The sequence below is a fragment of the Trichechus manatus genome, unplaced genomic scaffold (assembly GCF_000243295.1).
Source record: "Trichechus manatus latirostris isolate Lorelei unplaced genomic scaffold, TriManLat1.0 scaffold00029, whole genome shotgun sequence".
Taxonomy (NCBI): domain Eukaryota; kingdom Metazoa; phylum Chordata; class Mammalia; order Sirenia; family Trichechidae; genus Trichechus; species Trichechus manatus.
In genome coordinates, this window is record NW_004443965.1 from 14,411,972 (window position 1) to 14,431,636 (window position 19,665).

General features: G+C 42.4%; 1 protein-coding gene across 1 annotated transcript in view; it reads right to left on the minus strand.

Annotated features, from left to right (window-relative positions):
• The window catches only part of PIK3R1 (phosphoinositide-3-kinase regulatory subunit 1), a 99,397-nt gene extending 95,353 nt beyond the window's left edge, over positions 1–4,044 (minus strand). The window contains exon 1 of the mRNA XM_004374527.2: positions 3,842–4,044. The gene's annotated coding sequence lies outside the window, so the exon portion shown is untranslated. The remainder of the gene's footprint in view (positions 1–3,841) is intronic.
• Between the last annotated feature and the right edge of the window lie 15,621 nt (positions 4,045–19,665).

Consider the following 19,665-nt stretch of genomic DNA (forward strand, 5'->3'; position numbering starts at 1 on the left):
TTCCAATCATACCAATCTATATACAGTACTTCTATAGAAAAAACAGTATGACCCTACTTGCAAATGGCATGTAAAACCTGAAGAAGCCAGCGGTGACAATACTCAGCATTTCTGCAAGGCAGGGAGCCTCCTCCACTGGCCTTGCCAGTTTAAGCCTTGACTCTGAACTCTCGAATATTAGCAAAGCTTGGCTCTGTCATAACTTCCCAAACCTAAATCTTAGAGGGACCAAAAAAACAAAATAAATCTCCCAAAGCGTATTTTCTTTTTCATGGCAAAACAAGCGCTCTCCAAAGTTTAAGCAACTTTTGTCCCTAAGAAAACTATCATCTGCTTGCTTTAAATGGGTTATTCCAAGAACAGTGTAATCTATCAAAAAGTTACAGCTAGTGACGAACTTTTTTTCTTTTCAACAGTATTTGCGACCTTCTGTGTAGAAGTCACCAAATTCCTAATCGTTTACATTTGGAAGCGCTATTATTCTAACAGCCTGTAACAAAAAAAGAATCTGTCTACTTACTCGATCTTTTCTAGCCAATACCCAACTATCTTTAAAGTCGCCAAAATATAACATAAGCTAATTAAATATTAAAATATAATTCCACATAAAGGCTTGGTCAATAAGCTTTGTGAATGTCTTGCCTAAAAACAAAGACTTAAACTCATTACACTGAAATGACAACCTTATGCTGCATTCAGAACCCGGAACTGCTTTATCCAGTACTTCCCACTGACTGACAAACAGAAAAAGAATACAAAAAAAAAAAAAAACAAACTTACAGCTTCTTTCATTAAAGAGACAGAAAAGAAAAAAAAAAGACCAAAATGGATGTCAGAAGAGACTCTGAAACTTACTCTTGAAAACAGAGTAGCTAAAGCGAAGAGAAGAAATGAAGTAAAAGAGCTGAACAGAAGATTCCCAAGGGCAGCTACGAAAGATAATACAGTAATATGATGACATGCGCAAAGACCTGGAGTTAGAAAACCAAAAGGGAAGAACACACTCAGCATTCCTCAAGCTGAAAGAACTGAAGAAAAAATTCAAGCCTCGAGTTGCAATGTTCAAGGATTCTACGGGGAAAATACTAAATGATGAAGGAAGCATCAAACGAAGATGGAAGGAATACACAGAGTCACTATACCAAAAAGAATTGGTCAACATTCAACCATTTCAGGAGGCAGCATATGATCAAGAACCGATGGTACTGAAGGAAAAAGTCCAAACTGCACTGAAGGCCCTGGCGAAAAGCAAGACTCCAGGAACTGACACAATACCAATTGTGATGTTTCAACAAATGAATGCAGCACGGGAGGTGTTCACTCGTCTATGCCAAGAAACAGCTACCTGGCCAACCAACTGGAAGAGAACCCTATACGTGCCTATTCCAAAGACTGGTGATCTAACGAAATGCAGACATTATCAAACAATATCATTAATATCACACGCAAGTAAAATTTTGCTGAAGATCATTCAAAAACAGTTATAGAAGTACATTGACAGGGAACTGGAACTGCCAGATTCAAACTGGATTTAGTAGAGGACATGGAACAAGAGATAACATTGCTGATGTCAGATGGATCTTGGCTGAAAGCAAGAATACAAAAAGATATTTCCCTATGTTTTACTGACTATGCAAAGGCATTCAACTGTGTGGATCATAACAAATTATGAATAACATTGTGAAGAACTGGAATTCCAGAACACTTACTTGTGCTCATGCAGAACCTATACACAGACCAAGAAGCAGTTGTTCAAACAGAACAAGGGAATACTTTGACTCAGGAAAGGTGTGTGTCAGGGTTGTATCCTTTGACCATACTTATTCAGTCTGTATGCTGGGAAATGATCCGAGAAGCTGGACTATTTGAAAAGAACATGGCATCAGGATTGGAGGAAGACTCATTAACAACTTTCAATATGCAGAAGACACAGCCTTGCTTGCTGAAAATGAAGAGGAATTGAAGCAATTACTGATGAAGATCCAGGGCTACAGCCTTCAGTATGGATTATATCTTAACATAAAAAAAAAAAAAATCCTCACAACTGGACCAATAAGCAACATCACCATAAACAGAGATAATACTGAAGTTGTCAAGGAGTTCATTTTACTTGGATCCACAATCAATGCTCATGGAAGCAGCAGTCAAGAAATCACACAACATATTGCATTAGGTAAATCTGCTGCAAAAGACCTCTATAAAGTGTTAAAAAGCAAAAATGTCACCTTGAGGACTAAGGTGTGCCTGACTCAAGCCATGGTATTTTCAATTTGCCTCATACGCATGGAAAAGCTGGACAATTAATAAGGAAGATCGAAGAAAAATTGATGCCTTTGAATTACGGTGTTGGCGAAGAAAAATGAACATACTATGGACTGCCAGAAGAACGAACAAATCTGTCTTGGAAGAAGTACAGCCAGAATGCTCCTTACAAGCAACGATGGCAAGACTTCGTCTCACTTACTTTGGACATGTTATCAGGAGGGACAAGTACCCAGAGAAGGACATCATGCTTGGTCTGCCAAAAAGAGGAAGACCCTCAAGGAGATGGACTGACACAGTGGCTGCAACAATAGGCTCAAAACAGCAAGGATTCTGAGGATGGCGCAAGACCGGGCAGTATTTCGTTGTTGTACATAGGGTTTCTACTGAGTCGGAACCGACTCCACGAAACCTAACAACAACATTGCTTCTGAAGTCATAAAAGCCCTCAAATAAGGCATAAACTCATAATCAGACACCTACGACGCTGCAGCTCCACCAGGAATTAACGGTGGAAGTGAGACCTTTCCGATATTATCAGCGCCCAGAGAAGCAAAAGAATTTCCTCCAAATCCAGTTAACACACACGCCGCATTCAACGTGTAACAGCTACTCCACTTACACACTTGGATTTCAAGCTCAAATTCTGGTTGCCGAAGTACGTTTCTGTAACCGGGCGTTTGGCCTGAGCTTTTGTGTTTTCTTTGTCTTGTGATCTGCGGGGCAGTTTCTGCCCTTGTGAAATAAGTGTTAGAGCTGTAGCTTCGAAACAATCCCCCTTGATATTTTAGCTCCGGCTGGCACGCTCTCTCGCCCTCCCCAGCCGGCTCCATATTGCTGGGCAGGTCCCTCCAGTCTCGCACCGCGTTACAAAAAGCTGGATTTCCGGGCGGTTCCGAGACCCTATTAAATATGCCTCCAACAACCTGCTCGAGCCCGGCAAGCACTAGGCGGCGAGTTAGGGCCCCTACAACCAACCGCCCCGAGGCGCACTTCCCCCACCCCGGAAGAGGAGGGCGGCAAACTTCGGAAGGCGGGGGCTGGGGGGCGAGCTCCGGGGACCCTCTCCAGGGAAGGGACGGGGCAGCGACCCTGTCTGCAGCTGGAGGGCCGTGGGGCAAGGAATCTCTTCTTCCGGATAATGCAAAGGCAGCGGGCAGGGCGCTCCCCTCCGGGGAAGGACCCCGGAAAACTGCAGCGAGGAGACAGTGGGGACGCTCGGAAGCGTGCGGTAAAGGATGGGAGGGGGCAAACCCCTAGAGCACGCCCGTAACCCCGGGGACGAATGCGCTCGGCGGCGTGCAGAACGAGCTCCGCGGAGGGCCGGGAAAACGGGAACCAGGAGCGTCCCCGGAGCGCCCAGGGCGCTCGCGGCGAGTGGAGCGGGGGCGCAGGGCCCGCAGCTGCCCGGCGGGTGGGGGATGCCGGCGGCGGGGAGGGCCGGCGCCTGGTCGGCTTCCCCCAGCTCGGTTCTGGAGGAGGAGAAGCGGCTGCTGGTGACAGGAAGAGAGCGGCGACAGCGCATGCAGGCACCACCTCCCCCTCCCGAGCACACACACCCGGACATGCCGCCGCCTACCTCCCCCGCCGGCCGGCTTCCTTCCTCTGCGGGGCCCGGGCTGCAGCGGCGGCCTCTTGTGCCCACGGCTCCAACGCGCCTACGACCAGGCTCCGACCCGGAGGCTCTCTAGATCCGGGCTCTCCGTCTCCAACAGGCTTGCCCGCCGCCTTTCCGCGGCCGCCACTTCCTCCAACTCCGCTGCAGCTGCTCGCGACTCCTCTCCTTGCGCTCTCAGCCTCCCCGCTCGGCGCTGCCCCGCCTCCGACCCGCCCCTCGCTCCCCGCCCCCAAGCCCAAGCCAACCAGCGCCTGCGTCTCCGCCCCTGTCCGCCTGCACCGCTCCCTCCGCCGCTACCCCTCACCGCGCCGGTCAAGGAGCCTGCGGGCCAGGGGTGGTGGAGATCCGGACCCGCGGACCCTTCTTGTTGCCCTCTGGCCTCGCCTTTCGCGAAGGATGCTCTGGGCGGCTGGGACGCGCGCGCGCGCGCGTCCTCCACTGCTGAGCGCTCTGGATCTACGACCCCTGGTCGGCCAGGCTGCTGCTTGCCCGCGGCGGACGGAGCCCGCTGCTGGGCGTCTGGTCCCGGCCGCCCACCCTCAAGCTTCTCCGCCCCCGGACTGGAGATGGAGGGGATAGGGGGAGGTCGGAGATAAGTTCAGACCTCCCTGGAGGCTGGCTGCTTTTCTAATCCTAGTAACTTGAAACAAACCCCAGACTCTTTCTAGCCCCTAGAGCCCCAGCTCAGTGGCTGGGGTAGGGAGGACTTGGATTCCACGGCTCGCCAAAGCAGGAGGCTCTGCAATTCCTGGTCTCGCCAGCACAGCCTCCGGAGTGAGCGGAAAAACCACGCGGCCCCGCGTTGCGCCCCGGAGGTGAAGAAGGGGTGAAAGGGTAAACCCAAGGGACCAGCGCCCGCTGCCTGAGGCGAACTCCCGGAGCCTGCCAGTGGCACCGCCGCCACTGGGAGCCAGGCGAGTCTGCGAGAAGGCAAGCGAGTTTTGTAAGAAGGAGTTAAAGTGGCTAATCCCTTCCAGTCCTGAGATGACGGAGCAAATAAAAGTCGCTCTGGCAGACCTTGGCCCCCGGGGGTTGCTCACGGATAGGGAAAGCGCGCCTGACTGTAATTGTCTTAAATATGTTAGTTTTCAAATACAGATTTTTCATTTAATTATTATTTACGTAGGTCTGGGGACCATGGTCTCAGGGTACATCTAGCTCAATTGGCATAACAGTTTATAAAGAAAATGTTCTACATCCTACTTCCGTGAGTAGCCTCTGGGGTCTTAAAAGCTTGCAAGCCGCCATCTAAGATACTCCGCTGTTCCCACCCCATCTGGAGCAAGGGAGAATGAAGAAAATCAAAGATAAATGACAAAGATTAGTCCAAAGGACTAGTGGAGCACAAAGACCACCACAGCCTCCACCAGACTGAGTCCAGCACAACTAGATGCTGCCTGGCTACCACCACCGACTGCTCTGGCATGGATCATAATAGAGGGTCTCGGACATAGCTGGAAAAAAATGTAGAACAATAGTCTAACTTGCAAAAAGAGCTCAGATTTACTGCTCTGACAGAAACTGGAGAAACCCCGAGAGTATGGCCCTCAGGCACCTTTTAACTCAGCACTGAAGTCATTCCTGAGGTTCACCCTTTAGCCAAAGATTAGACAGGCCCGTAAACAATAACACACGTAGCTCAATCGTGTATATGAAACTAAATGGGCACACCAGCCCAGGGGCCCTGAGTAGAATGCAGGTGGGGACAGAAAAGCTGGACAAATGGAAATTTGGAACTCAAATTCGAGAAGGGGAGAGTGTTGACATGTGGTGGGATTGGCAACCAATGTCACAAAACAGTATGTGTATTAACTGTTTAATGAGAAGTTAATTTCCTCTGTAAACCTTCATCTAAAGCATAATTTTTAAAAAATCATTACTTAAATTGCTTAAAAAAAAAAAAGAAAGTGGGATCAAACTTTCCACAATGGGTCAGATGGAATGCCAGCACCTTGTGTTTTGCTATTTTCCATTTTATCCAAAAGCAAATATGAAATTTACCAAGCTATGTCCTTCACACATGTACTATCTGAAATGAAGATACATAGTCTCCTTGAGCTTTATGGATGGAATTATGCATCTCACCCTGAGGTAGGGAAGACAGCTGGGTGGAGATGAGCCCAAATGCCTGTCTTAAAGCAAGCTGCTGGTATGAGAGTTTACTTGATTGTTGCCACACAGGAATATGAGCCCAATTTTCCAAATTTTGGGGTGAAAGTGGAAATGCAAATTTTTATGGGCAATTTCCCAATAATTATCATTGTTGTGTACCATCAAGTTGATTCTGACTCATGGCAACCCTGTATGACAGAGCAGAACTGCCCCATAGGGTTTCCTAGGCTGTAATCTTTATGAGAGCAGATAGCCAGGTCTTTTCTCCTGGGGAGCTGCTGGTGGATTCTAACCACCAACCTTTTGGTTAGAGCTGAACACTTAACCACTGCACCACCAGGGCTTCTTTCCCAATTACTAAATGCTTGCAATTGATTCGATATTTTTTGAAACATGGGTTAGGCCACATTAGCTTGATGGCCCCCAGTTTATAACTTGAGGGGAAAAAAAATTCTGAAAAAGATACCTAAGGAGAGAACTGGCTTTTTGTTTTTGGAATGCCAAACTGTTGCTTTAAAGCCTCATGCATTTTGAATGTTGTGTTTGACAAAGTATGAGATACCAACCAATATTTTCATTTTTCCTATCTTCTGCCCTGACAACTGAAATGTTTTTTGGGGGAAAAATCAATCTCTGTATATACTTAGCTTAAAATGTCCCACTTTTGTTACCCAAGTTAAACTTATTAAGAGAACCAGGAAAAATATTATTGGTTAGGATGCTTACTAGCTGAATAAGAACTCAAAAGGCCAGCAGTACTACAATTCTCATTTTGTTGTTTCTGAGCTTTTACAAGCCATTAACCGTGTTGAAGTATTAGAAGGAGAGGCAACTTCCTGATGATATCCCAGAGACAATACAGATCACAATCACCTATACTCAAAGGTCTCTGATCATAATATATGCTCTGGTGATCCTAGTTCTTTTAGCTCTGCAGTCCTCACTTTATTTGGAAGTGAGACTCTAAAAAAAATCAACCAGTATGAGATGGAAGTATAATGAGCCACCTTAGTGACAGTTCTAGTTAAATTTCACTCAGTATCTGTTCTGAAAATGAGAAGCTGTACTTTAAAAGAAATTCCAGTATCATAATCTCAGTTGAATTGATAACATATGAAACACAGAAACTAAAATTATTTTGTAATTATAGTTCTTTAAAGCAAGTGCTTTTTTTTTTTAACTTTTCTTTGTATAACTGTGGCAGCTACCAGACTTCCTGGTACATAGTGGGCACTCAATAAGAGGGAAAAGGCTGGAGGGTAAAAGGAAACAAAACACTACGTTCTCATAACTGTGACTGTAAAAGCGACAGAATACAAGTGCTGTTCAGACAGGACCTCTGAGGGTCTGAATAAGTCAGAGCCAGATTTGGGGACAGGCCCACGGGGCTACCCAGGCTGCCAACCTACAAGTGATTCCAAACCATCACAAGATAAGGAAGAAGATGGAAGAAATGGTTTTTATTGGAATTCTTCTCAGGAAGTATCTTACATGTGATTTGATGGAATTACTTTCGAAATTGCTTGAGATGAGGAAATGAAATTTTCCCAGGGGGCATATCAGAGTAATTATGATCATAAGCATAATATTAACAATAGATTGTCATTAAACTGCCTTCTAAGCTGAACCTTGCGGGTTAACAGAGGAACTTTAGCTAAATGGAGTGTCCAAGTGTGGAAACAGAAATAAACTGCAGAGCGCTGCTACTAGAGTCCTCCCCCTGGAACCTTCTGCCACACAGTCCTTCTTAGCCTCTCCTCTTAATAAACATTTACCAGATATTTAAGGAATGTGGTTTGAAGGTATATCAAATTATTAGCCTGTCACAGGCACCTGCATAAATTGGCTTGACTGTAGTGAAGGGACCCTGGTGAGGGACTCAGAATTCATAGTCTGATCTTACAGCTTAGAAATTAGATTGTGTTAGAATACCTAGAGATCAGGTTCTCAGGAAGAAACTAATGAATAAAGCATAGGGAAAATTTATTACTTTACTATTCCCCTGAAGCTACCAAGATACTCAGGACTGCTACCAGGCCATGGAACATTTTTGTGCAAATTACTCTGATGCCAAAACTTTGTCATCTCAAGAAAAGATAACTACGGACCACTATTCCTCTTGGTCACAGATGCAAAAATTCTTAACAAAATTTTTAGCAAACCAAACCATACCCAGCAATTTATAAAAAGGATAACTTACCACAATCAAGAGAAGTTGATTGTAGCAGTGTAAGGTTGGTTTAACATTGGAAAAATCAATCATTTGTAATTCACCCTATTGACAGATTATAAAACAAATATCATATGATCATTCCAAAATATGCAGAAAAAGCATTTGACAAAACTCCACATGTATTCATGGTTAGAACGCTCTATCACTAGCAAACTAGTAATAGAAGGGAACTTCCTCAATCTGATTAATGACATATATGAGAAACCTTTAGCTAACATCGTACTTAATGGTGAAAGACTGAATATTTTCCCCCTAAAATTGAAAACAAGGCAAAGATGTCCTTTCCCATCATTCCTATTCACAGCAGTGTGGTATTGGATTGAAAAATAGACAAATAGACCAATGGAACAGAATAGAGTATCTATGTGGCCAATTGATTTTCGACAATGTTGTCAAGGAAATTCAGTGAAGGAAAGGATAATATTTTCAACAAATAATGCTGGAACAATCTGAAAGCCATACGCAAGTTAAAAACCAACAAACAAAAGAGCCTTGGCCCTTACCTCCCACATATAAAAAATTAAAGTGGATCATAGACTTCAATTTAAGAACTAACACTGTAAAACTACTAAAGAAACGTAAGTTTACAAAAGATTGGTTAAATATTTGGATACAAAATGCATGAACTATAAAAGAAAAAAATCAATAAATTGGATTTCTTCAATATTTAAAAACTTTTGAAAAAAGTCAGATTTGGAGAGAACATTTGCAAAACACGTATCCAATAAAACGTCTTGTATTTAAAATACATTATTTACTCTTACAATTCAATAATAAGGAAAAAAAACCCAATTTTTGAAAATGGGCAAAAGATTTGAATTGACACTTCACCAGAGAAGATATGTGGATGGCATACACACTCATGTGTAGAAGCACAACATCATTAGTCTTTAGGGAACTGCAAATTAAAACCACCATGAGAAACCACCACATACCTATTAGATGGCTGCAATTAAGAAGGTTGATTACATCAACTATTGGCAAGGGTGTGGAGCAACTACAGCTCTCGTGCACTGCTGGTGGAACATAAAATGGTACAACCAAGAAAACAGTTTGTCAGTTTCTTAAACCGTTAAACATACATCCACTGTACAATCCAGCCATTTCAGTCCTAAATACATGCCCAAGAGAAATGAAAGCACAAGTCCATGCAAATATTTGTATGTGAACATAGCAACTTTATAATTGCCCCACTGGAAACAACCTAAATGTCCATTAACAGATGAATGAGTAAACAAATTGTGGTATTTCCACACAATGGAATACTACCCAGCAAAAAAAAAAAAAAAAAGAAAAGAAACTATGACGATGGGTTATTGATACACATAATGTGGATAAATCTCAAAATTATGCTGAGTGAAAGAAGCTAGACCCCCCCGAAAAGTACATATATGGTGTGATTTTATTTATATAAAATTCTAGAAAACACATGCTAATCTACAATATAAAGCAGATCAGTAGTAGCCCTCAGTAAATGGTACACTTTCAACATGCACTGTTTATTATGTGTCAATTATACCTCAATAAATCTGTAAGAAATAAAAAGATTTTCTTTCTCATGGCATGCAACTACCTTCATTAGTCAGAAAATTGTTATAATATACTGACTTTGTCAAAATCAGAGTTTTCTAATGTCTTCCAGGAAGTTGTCATAATAAATATCCAAACCTATAATGCCTATGTTGTGACCGATACTCCCTCTGTTATGACACCCTTGCCCAGTGTACGACCTGGACAACCATGCACATTAGCCTGGGAATATTTATGTCTAGTATTCACAGTACCCTCTTCCTGATACCAGGGAAACTTGGAAGCAGAATGGCTCATTAAAGGCTGTTTTCAATGAGCATATATTCAGAGTAAACGGTGGTGGAGAGTCTTGAGGGATATTTCATCCAGGCTTTGGAAAACCTTACTGAAGTGTCCTAGCTGCCCAGTAGACTACACCTTCCTAGTGAGCCAAATGTTTCTATCCCCCCATCTCAGGAGCTTTCTCCAGGGGACTGCCTGATAAACATGAACTTGCTCTTACTCTCTGGCTTCCTTTTGTTGGGACTCCATATAGCCTACCACACTTTCTTTAAAAAATCTTTTACGAAGCTTACAGTACACATGGTTAGCTTTCAGCTTCTTGAGTTACCATCACATTCCAGTCTCACCTCTTAGATACTAAAACCTAGTCACCTTGTTTGGACTTGGGTGACATGAGATTTTCTGTACCACCATTTACAGACTCTTTGCTCTCATGTGTTGATTGTTATATTGATTTCTTTGGAACTTTTTTCCAAAGTTCTGGAACCACTTTGCTGCAACCAGGGCTTCTAACGGGTTCATTCTGGTTCGACCCCCCGCTGAGAATTTACATTTCCACCCCAGATCTACTGAATAAGAATCTACATTTTAACAAGATTCCCCAGGTGATTCTTACGTGTAAACTAAGAATCAATGATTCGAAGCCTTGACTCCAACAAAAGCAATCCTCTTAGATCCGTAGGAATGTGTCAGGTGAGCTAAAGAAGCAGTTCTGGAACTTTTTTTTTCAATCTGAAAATAAGCTTACAGTTGAAAAGTGACAAGAAGTGTAAGTATAACGAAAACCTTGCTAATAAATTATATTTCTTAGTGATTCAACTACAGGCAGTCCCCGGGTTAAGAGATCCATTTCTGAGTGTGTCTTTAAGAATTTGTAGATTAAGTCAGAACAGGTGCATATAGTTCTTATTTAGCCTTACTGTAGTACAAGTGGAGCCTTTGTGGCACAGAGGTTAAGAGCTATGGCTGCTTACCAAAAGGTTGGCAGTTCAAATCCACCAGCTGCTCCTTGGAAACCCTATGGGGCAGTTCTACTCTGTTCTATAGAAGTCTCTATGATTTGGAATCAACTGGAAAGCAATGGTTTTGGTTTTTTGGTTTGTAGTACAAGAAAGGAGCCCTGGTGGCACAGTGGTTAAGATGCTCAACTGCTAACTGAAAGGTTGGTAGTTCAAAACCACCAGTGGCTCCGAGGAAGAAAGATGTGGCAATCTGCTTCCATAGAGATTTACACCGTTGGAAACCCTATGGGGTCACTATGAGTTGGAATCAACTCGACGGCACTGGGTTTGGTTTTTGGTTTGATAGTGCAAGAAAAGTCGAAGCTTTTGAATAATTTAAAAGCTGTATGTGCAGCAAATGAAGGTGATAGTGATGAATAATTTGTTGTGAGTAGTGATTGGTTCAATAGTTTCAAAGTGAGGGCAAATTTACATAACATTAAAGGGCAAGTATGAGTTGTCCTTAAGTCAGACCTTCGTAACCCGGGGACTACCTATAATTGGAAATTTAGCCCATGGCTGATTATATTGCATATCCAAGCTTTCAGCACTGGCATGAATTGTTAGGGTGCTGTTACAGCTGTCTGGGCATAAGGATTTGCTTAAATATGCTCGTGTTGGCACTGCCAGCATAAAAATTAAGGGCAAAATCACACTGATAGATAATGAGCCCTTTATCAAGCAAACTGTATTGGACAGTCTCACTGCTCAGAAAAAAATCTTCAAGAGAAATCCCACCCTTTGTTCCCTCCACTGGAGGAGATCCAGAGCTGTCAGTGCTTCCCACAGAACCTAGCCCTGAGTATTCAGACAGCCTCACCAAAGAAAGGAAACGCATTACCATCAGCCTCCCCAACCTAGCTGCTATCACACAGCCTTTTCTCTGGGTCCTGCCAAGCTGTGTGTACAAAGAAAACTCTTTAGATCAGGTGAGGCTGTATTCTGACAGCCCCAATTTCTCTAAAGACAGTCAGAATCTTTTATTTTACCACTCAAACTCCTTGTTGGTTGGAGATGTCACAATGTTAACAAGGACTTCCTTTATGAAGTTCTGAATAAAATGCAGTTTTAAGAAACGGCTACTGATGATTTAGGGTGTTTTGTAGGTTATTAGTTTCTTTAACCACTAATGTGTTTCAAAAACATAGCTTATATTTTCTGTTTTAAGAAGGGAATGCTTATCATGACTTATACTCTTGTATTGGGTTTTCACGTTTAGAGGTTTTTTCCAACCTGGAAGGTGCAAACGGTTAATGCACTTGTCTACTAACTGAAAGATTGGAGGCTTGAGTCTACTGAGAGGCACCTCCGAAGAAAGGCCTGGCAATCTACTTCTAAAAAATCAGTCATTGAAAATCCTATAGAGCACAGTTCTCCTCTGACACACATGGGATCACCGTAAGTCAGAATTGACTTGACGGCAACTGGTATATATATTTACATGAATTGTTTTATTTGATGCATCAGTCCTGGGTTGGAGGCAGGGTATGTATCAAGATTTCCATTTGCTGATGAAGCAATAGACTCAAGAAGGCTGGGTGACTTGGCCCAGGTCCTATAGATGGTAAGCAACTGAACCAGCTCTGTACTGGGACCTGCATTGTTCAGTGCTGCCTCCCTTCAGGTTGATGCACTTTTAATCTGAATCTGTGATATGTCTCCTCTGGGCACCTTTCAATTTAACTGCTGTAATTATTAACTGATCTATTATCACCAAGAGTTGAGGAGGAACTCTGAAGGGACCCAAAAGGATTTGGGCTGATCAACACATAGAATTTCACACCTCTGGGATCACCTCGGTGGTGCAGTTGTTAAGAGCTCAGCTGCTAACCAAAAGGTCGGCAGTTGGAATCCACCAGCCACTCCTTGGGAACCCTATGGAGCAGTTCTAGTCTGTCTTGTAGGGTTGATATGAGTCAGAATCAAATGAAAGGCAGTGGGTTTGGTGGTTTTTTTTTTTGGTTTGGGATCACCTCAGGAGCCCTCATGGTACGGTGGTTAAGTGCTTGGCTTCTAACCAAAAGGTCGGTGGTTTGAATCCACTAGCCACTCCATGGGAGAAAGATGTGGAGGTCTGCTTCTGTAAAGATTTACAGCCTTGGACACCCTGTGGGGCAGTTCTATCTGCCTTATAGCGTTGCTATAAGTTGGAATTGACTTGACAGCAGTGGTTTGGTTTTGGGGTTTTGTGATCACCTCATCTCTCTACTTGGGTAATCTTGAATTATGGAGTTGGGACATACCTTATGGCTCTAGCTTAACTTCTTGTTTTACAGGTAAGGAAATTGAATTCTAAAGAAGTTAAATAACTATCTCTATGTTACAAAGTCTGTTGATACTCCAAGTTACATAGCTAGTTAGTGACCAAACCATGATAAGAACCCAAATCTCCTAAATCCAGGCCCAGGTTTTTTTTTTCCCCAGCCTATGACCTCACTGCAATCATTCTGACTTAGCTAGTGCCTGGTACATACTTACCAAATATAATAGACATCATTGACTCATTGAAGAAAAGATTTATGACTCCCATGCATGAGTACAGGACTGTCAACAGTACCCTTGTAAAAGATTAATAATCTTGTAGAAAATTTAGGTACTGTGCCACATGAAAAACAGGAGGAACGAAACGGGCTGATGATACAATCTAAGGCAAAACTTATTCCAACATGAAATGCTATAAAATACTGGACCACACAATTCTGTGGCAAAAGAATTGGCAATTCCTGTTAATTTTCAGTTAGCTGAATTCAAAGGGAAAAGAGAATACGTTTCTACTCCCAAGCCGTTTATCTGACCAGGAATGTTCACATCCCCCACACCGCCTTTTCACAAATCCATGTTGGACTCAACGAAAAGTGTTGGGACTCCATTAAAACTGTATCCTAATATTCCCCTCATTCAGGAAATCTGTTCTTCCTAAGATGAGGTTCAGTGTTTTGAAAGAAATGACTTTGCCAAGGTTTCTCTATTCATTCTTTCTTGAAAGGGGATACAGAAGCTTCTTTGCTTACCAACAGGCTAACTTGTAAAAGGCGAAAAGACCCTTTGTCTTTAGATCCAAAGTATTATCCTACAGGTGACCAGTGGCGCCATTTGTTTGAGGTGGGCCAACCTGATGTGCTTTTGCTCTAATAAGAAGCTTTGACTGTATCTATGACTATTCCTAAGTTGAAAGTTCATGAGTAGAGGAGCTTCCTCCCAGTGTTAGGGTTTTCTTCACCTGGCAGGTGATTGACTCTCGCCATCTCTCTGCAGAAGAGGTTGCTGGGCTAAACTCATTAACAGAGAAACAGTGTGCAGAAGCTCAAAACGGTGCTGAGAAGAAACAAAATAATAACAGTAGCCAACAGCATTTACGATGAGCTAAGCACTGTTCCAAATGCCTTACATCTATCAATTTATTTAGTCTCCACAATCATCCTATGAGGTAGGTATTATCATTTCTCCCATTTTACAGATAAGGAAACTGTGATACAAAGAGGTGAGGTAGTTGGTAGAGCTGAACTTTGAACTCAAACAACTTGGCTCCAGAGTCCATACTCTAAACCAGGGGTCTGCAAACTATGGCCTGGCCTGCAGGCCAACTCTGGCCCACTTATTTTTGGAAATAATGTCTGAAGTTGTCTATGACTGCTTTCATGCTACCATGGCAGAGTTGAGTAGTTGGTGACAGAGACTGTCTGGCCTACAAAGTCTAAGATATTTACTATCTGGCCCTTTATAGAAAAAGTTTGCTGAGCCTTTTTCTAAACTATACTGGAAAAGAATAGAGACTGTCCCTCTCAGACCTATTTAAAATTCAAACACATCTGAAGGCTGTTGTGATAAAAACTAACAGCATTTAATATTTGGAAGACAGTTTAGCATCTCTCTAATCCTTCTGCATTTGTTTTATAGACGTGGAAATTCAGACCAAGGGATATGAAAAATTACCCCCAGATTGCACTGAGTGATAACAGCAGAGCCAGGACTAGAGCTCAAATCCCCAACCCACAGATCCGTCGTGTCTCAGCTAACACCTCCATTTTCAGTTAACACACTAGCAGCGATTAGTTGAAAATGAGTTCAGAGCAAGACCAGGACAAATGATAGCTGCCATCCAGCAGATGGAGGAGGAGGTTAAAGGTAAGTTCAGAGAGGCCAAAAGCGGGGGGGGGGGGGGGGAACACAGTCTGTGCTGATAAAGACCAACTGCATCTACTTCACTGCTTTGGTAAGTGCCAGCCCTGGTAACGCCACTCAAGCAAGCCTGCTTAGACTGCCAGCCCCTGAGTATTCATTTCCTGAAGCTACTGTCACAAAATACCACAAACTGGGTGGCTTTAAACAAAAGAAGTTGATTGTCTCACAGCTCCGGAGACTAAGAGTCCAAATTCAGGGTGTTTGCAGGTCCACATTCTCTCCAAAGGCTCTAGGGGAAGATCCTGCCTTTACTCTCCCAAATTCTGTAGCTCTCGGTGTTCCGTGGCATATAGATGCATCTTCACATGGCTGTGTTCCCCTGTGTCTGTCTCTCTGTCTCTCTTCTCCTCTTTTATAAAGGCACCATTCACATCGGAATAGGACTCACCGCACTCCAGTATGACCTCATGTTAACTGGTAACATCCTTAAAGATCCTATTTCCAATCAAGCTCATGTTCACAGGTAACTAGGTTAGGAGTTCAACATATCTTTTTGAGGGACACAATTCAGTCATAACACCCTGACTTCTCTTTAAACTAATATAGATTGTCTAGCTGATACTCTAGATTATTTATAAATGTTATTAACTACGTATTTGTTCAGCTCTAACTAGACTGTAATTCCTTGAGAGAAATTTCAAAGGTCGGGAGCATGTGGGTTACAGGGTCTGTCTCCCTTTCCTGCAGGAGAGGGCCACACCCTGGGATGCCAGAATGGAATAATGGGCCTGATTATTTCCTAGTATGTTTCAATACTGATCTATAAGAAAGCTCATATGAGATAGTTATTTATGATTATTTTCATCACCAGTAATTTTCAAAGATTCGTTTTATCTTAGAGCTTCAAAAGCACATACCCTCAGAACTAGTTTCTTCATGACTTCTCATTTAACATATTCTCCTTTATTTCTAAGGAAACAAAGTACATATTTTCCCAAATGCAATTGAAATTTCAGCTCCTGCTATTTCTTTTAAGTCTTTGGGGTGCCTTAGTACTCATCAAATACCAACAAAAATCAAAAGAGCTGGAATTTGTTACATAACTTTCCATGTACAGAAATGCAAATGATATTTAAAATCAGAACTAATGCATTGCTTTGCAGGAGGAATCAGTTCAGCACCTCATAGTCCAAATCCTATACAAATGCAAACTTACTGGCACTATCTACTATAAAATTTTAGCCATTTTAAAAACTTCAGATGTCATCATAAAACTACTACTTTAAAGAGATAAAATATATATATTTTTAAATTGTCAACCTTATTGGAATTGTCTTTAGTTAGGTCTGTGGTTCACATATGTTAACTAACTCAGGTTGGTGTAATGATCAGCTTGTCCAGCCCCTGCTTTTCTGGAACTTGCAACCCCAGTCCAAATACAAGACCCATAGACTATAATGGGGGCATCGATTTTGGCCATAGTTCACTGAGGTATCTGAAAATAGGATGATCACAACCTCTTCTCCAGGTCCAGCTTCCTGATCACAATTGATTGGTCCAAAGGAGGACACCTGACCCAACTGAGCCAATGAGTTCCTGCCTCAGGATTTTGAATTTTTGACTGAAAGTCAGGCTAGTCCCCTCTGATGTCTGTGCTCTGAGACATAAACCTCAGGAGCTGTCAGTCCCCAGGTTTTCTTTTAGTTGACAAGAAAAGTGATGAACTCAAATGTGTGAGGAGAGAGAAAGATACAGCAGATATCAGAGAGGAAGAACTGAGGAGATAGAACTGTGAAGTAGTCATGAGTTCCTGATTTTGGTTTTTCCTGAATCCTAGCTGCATATTTATCTTTGCATTCCATAAGCTATCTTCCTGTCCTTACAATAAAATATCCTTTATGTTTAAGCAAATTGGAATGGGGTTTCTGTCACTTGTCACTAAACATCTTAAGAAACACACAAAATTAAAAATGTTAAGAAGAAAATGGAACAGAAACAGTTTTACTAGGAAAATATGCATAGTTTATGAAAAATTTATTTACTTATCAATAAGCTCCTTCAGGATACAATTTAGGGCTGATTAATCAGGTCAATGACTTAGACATTGAGTAAATGCTCAATAGTTGGTTGATGTTATTGCTGCTATTGTTTAAGACTGAAGAATGACATATTGATGATATGGAGAAAAGAGTGGTAAGGCACGTGATTAAATGAAAAGCATATTCCATAAGCCCAAAGTTGAAACCCCACTCTCTTTCTAACCATTTCTGGTTCTAGTCCTTGTCCCTATCTCAACATATGGCATAATTAGCCAACTTGTTGTGTAAGCGGACCCTAGTAGTCATTCTCTCTCTCTTTCTCCACAACCAGTTCATCGTTTAATCATTCCATCAGTCCCAGTGTTTAACCAACTGTCAGTATTGTTATTAGTTGCTGTTGAGTCCGCTCTGACTCACGGTGACCTTATGTGTAACAGAATAAAACGTTGCCACGTCCTGCACCTTCTCCGTGATCTTTAGCCATTAGAAAGGTCTTAAATTTATCCGTTTCTTTTCATCTCCATTGCTGCTACCCCAATCCAAATTTGCATCCATCACTCAGTAGTCTCTTAACTGGTGTCTTTTCTGAAACCTCTTAATCTGTTAATATTCCCGACTTCACAGTTATAGCCAATGGATACTTTTTGAAATTTAAATCTGATGATGGCAACAAGTCCCCTCCACCAGCTTCCCATCTCCCAAATACACACAATACACATAATCTCTTTTAAGCATTTCAATGATTTCCTGCTCTTGTGGGGCAATGATTCTCACCCCTGGCTGCACAATAGAATCACTTGGAAGCTTTAAAAAATGTCTATGACTGAGTCTCACTTTCAGAAATTAGGATTTAATTGCTCTGGAGTGGAATCCTCTTATTAGTATCTTAAAAATGCTCCCAAGTGATTCTGATGTGCATCAGGGTTGAAAACAACTGCTCCAGGTATACAGGCCAAAATCCTTAACATTTTCTTCCCTCATTATGTACCACATCCCTATCTTCTCTGCTCTCCAGCTACCCTGGCCTTCCCCTAGTTCCTCAAAACCACCACACTCCTTCCTGCCTGCTTACAAGGCCTCTGTAAACACTCTTCCTGAATAACACTCTGCTTCTCCAGATCTTAGCTTTGTGCCACTTCCGTAAAGAAGCCTTCCTTGATCTTCCTGAAGAGGTCAGTTGCCCCTTCTGGCTCAGAGAACCCTGCACCCTTCTTTTATAGCACTTGTCACGGTATAATTTTATGTGTGTAATTCTCTGAATGTTTATCTTCCCCATTAGAATATAAGCTTTGTCAGGGCAGGGACCATGTTTACTTTCCTCATCATTGTATTTCTAGGCCCTCTATACGTCTGAAATAGAGAAGACCCTCATTATATGTGTCGAGTGACTGAGTGAGGAGAATGGTAATATTTAGTGAGGGTAGCCCTACTGGCAGTGGAAATCAAAATTCAGCACCAAGCTTTTTGGTGTGATACAAAGGTAGCAAAAACGTTAAAAGGAAATCCAAGTCTTGAGTGGAATGGGCAGTACGGAATTCTAAGAGACGTATGGATGATGGTGGGTGGTATGAGGGAGGGAATGGGATGTGAAAAAAATCTCAGGGTAGAAGAAAGGTGCCTGGAAGAGAGATCTCTGACCCAACCATTTCCTGGTCTTCCATCTCATCCCCCACAGACCTCCTCCTGTGGTTTAACAGACATGGCCTCAGAGCAGAAAAGAGAACTTTTGCCTAGCAATTCCCATGGAACTTGGCAGTGCAAGAAAACACCCTTGTAGGGTCACTGGAGTAGACCGCAGAATTTCTCAGGTGGGCAGGGGAGGACTCACCCAACAAAGAGATACCTAATTGTTAGTTAAACTTGGAGCTATATTCAGTAGTTTCAAATGCCAGCTTTGCTACTTACTTGTTATGTGACCTTAGGACATGTTACTTACGTTCTCTATGCTTCTGTTTCCAAACTATAGCATGGGGATAATAATAATACCTATCTCATAGGATGTATATAAGATTATATAATCCCTTTAGCATGATAATTACAAATAGGGTGAAATCTATCTAAAGCAAGCACAAAGGGCCTTTTTCTGTCATCTTTTTTTTATAATTTTATTCCTACTCTAAGACCTCTACAAGGTTCCTCATTTTTGCTTCTGAGTTGGTAGATCTGCAGTTGTAAACTTGGTAGTCTCATGCTCTTAACTATGGCAGCGCACAGCCTCCACCGTGCAAGCCAAACTCTCTACCATCGAATGAGAAAAGACTATGGGTTTCTGAGTAAGATCAAAGTGAAGCACGTTTATGATTCCTAGGCTTTAGATAAATCGTGATTGAACTGATGATTGTATTCCAACCGCATGCACTAAAATGACATTGATGTCTGTGAAGCTCTGCTACCATCACCTTGACTGGTCATACTTTTAAAGGCAAGTCTGTCACCTCCTAGAGTGAAAATGGACAGCTTTGCATC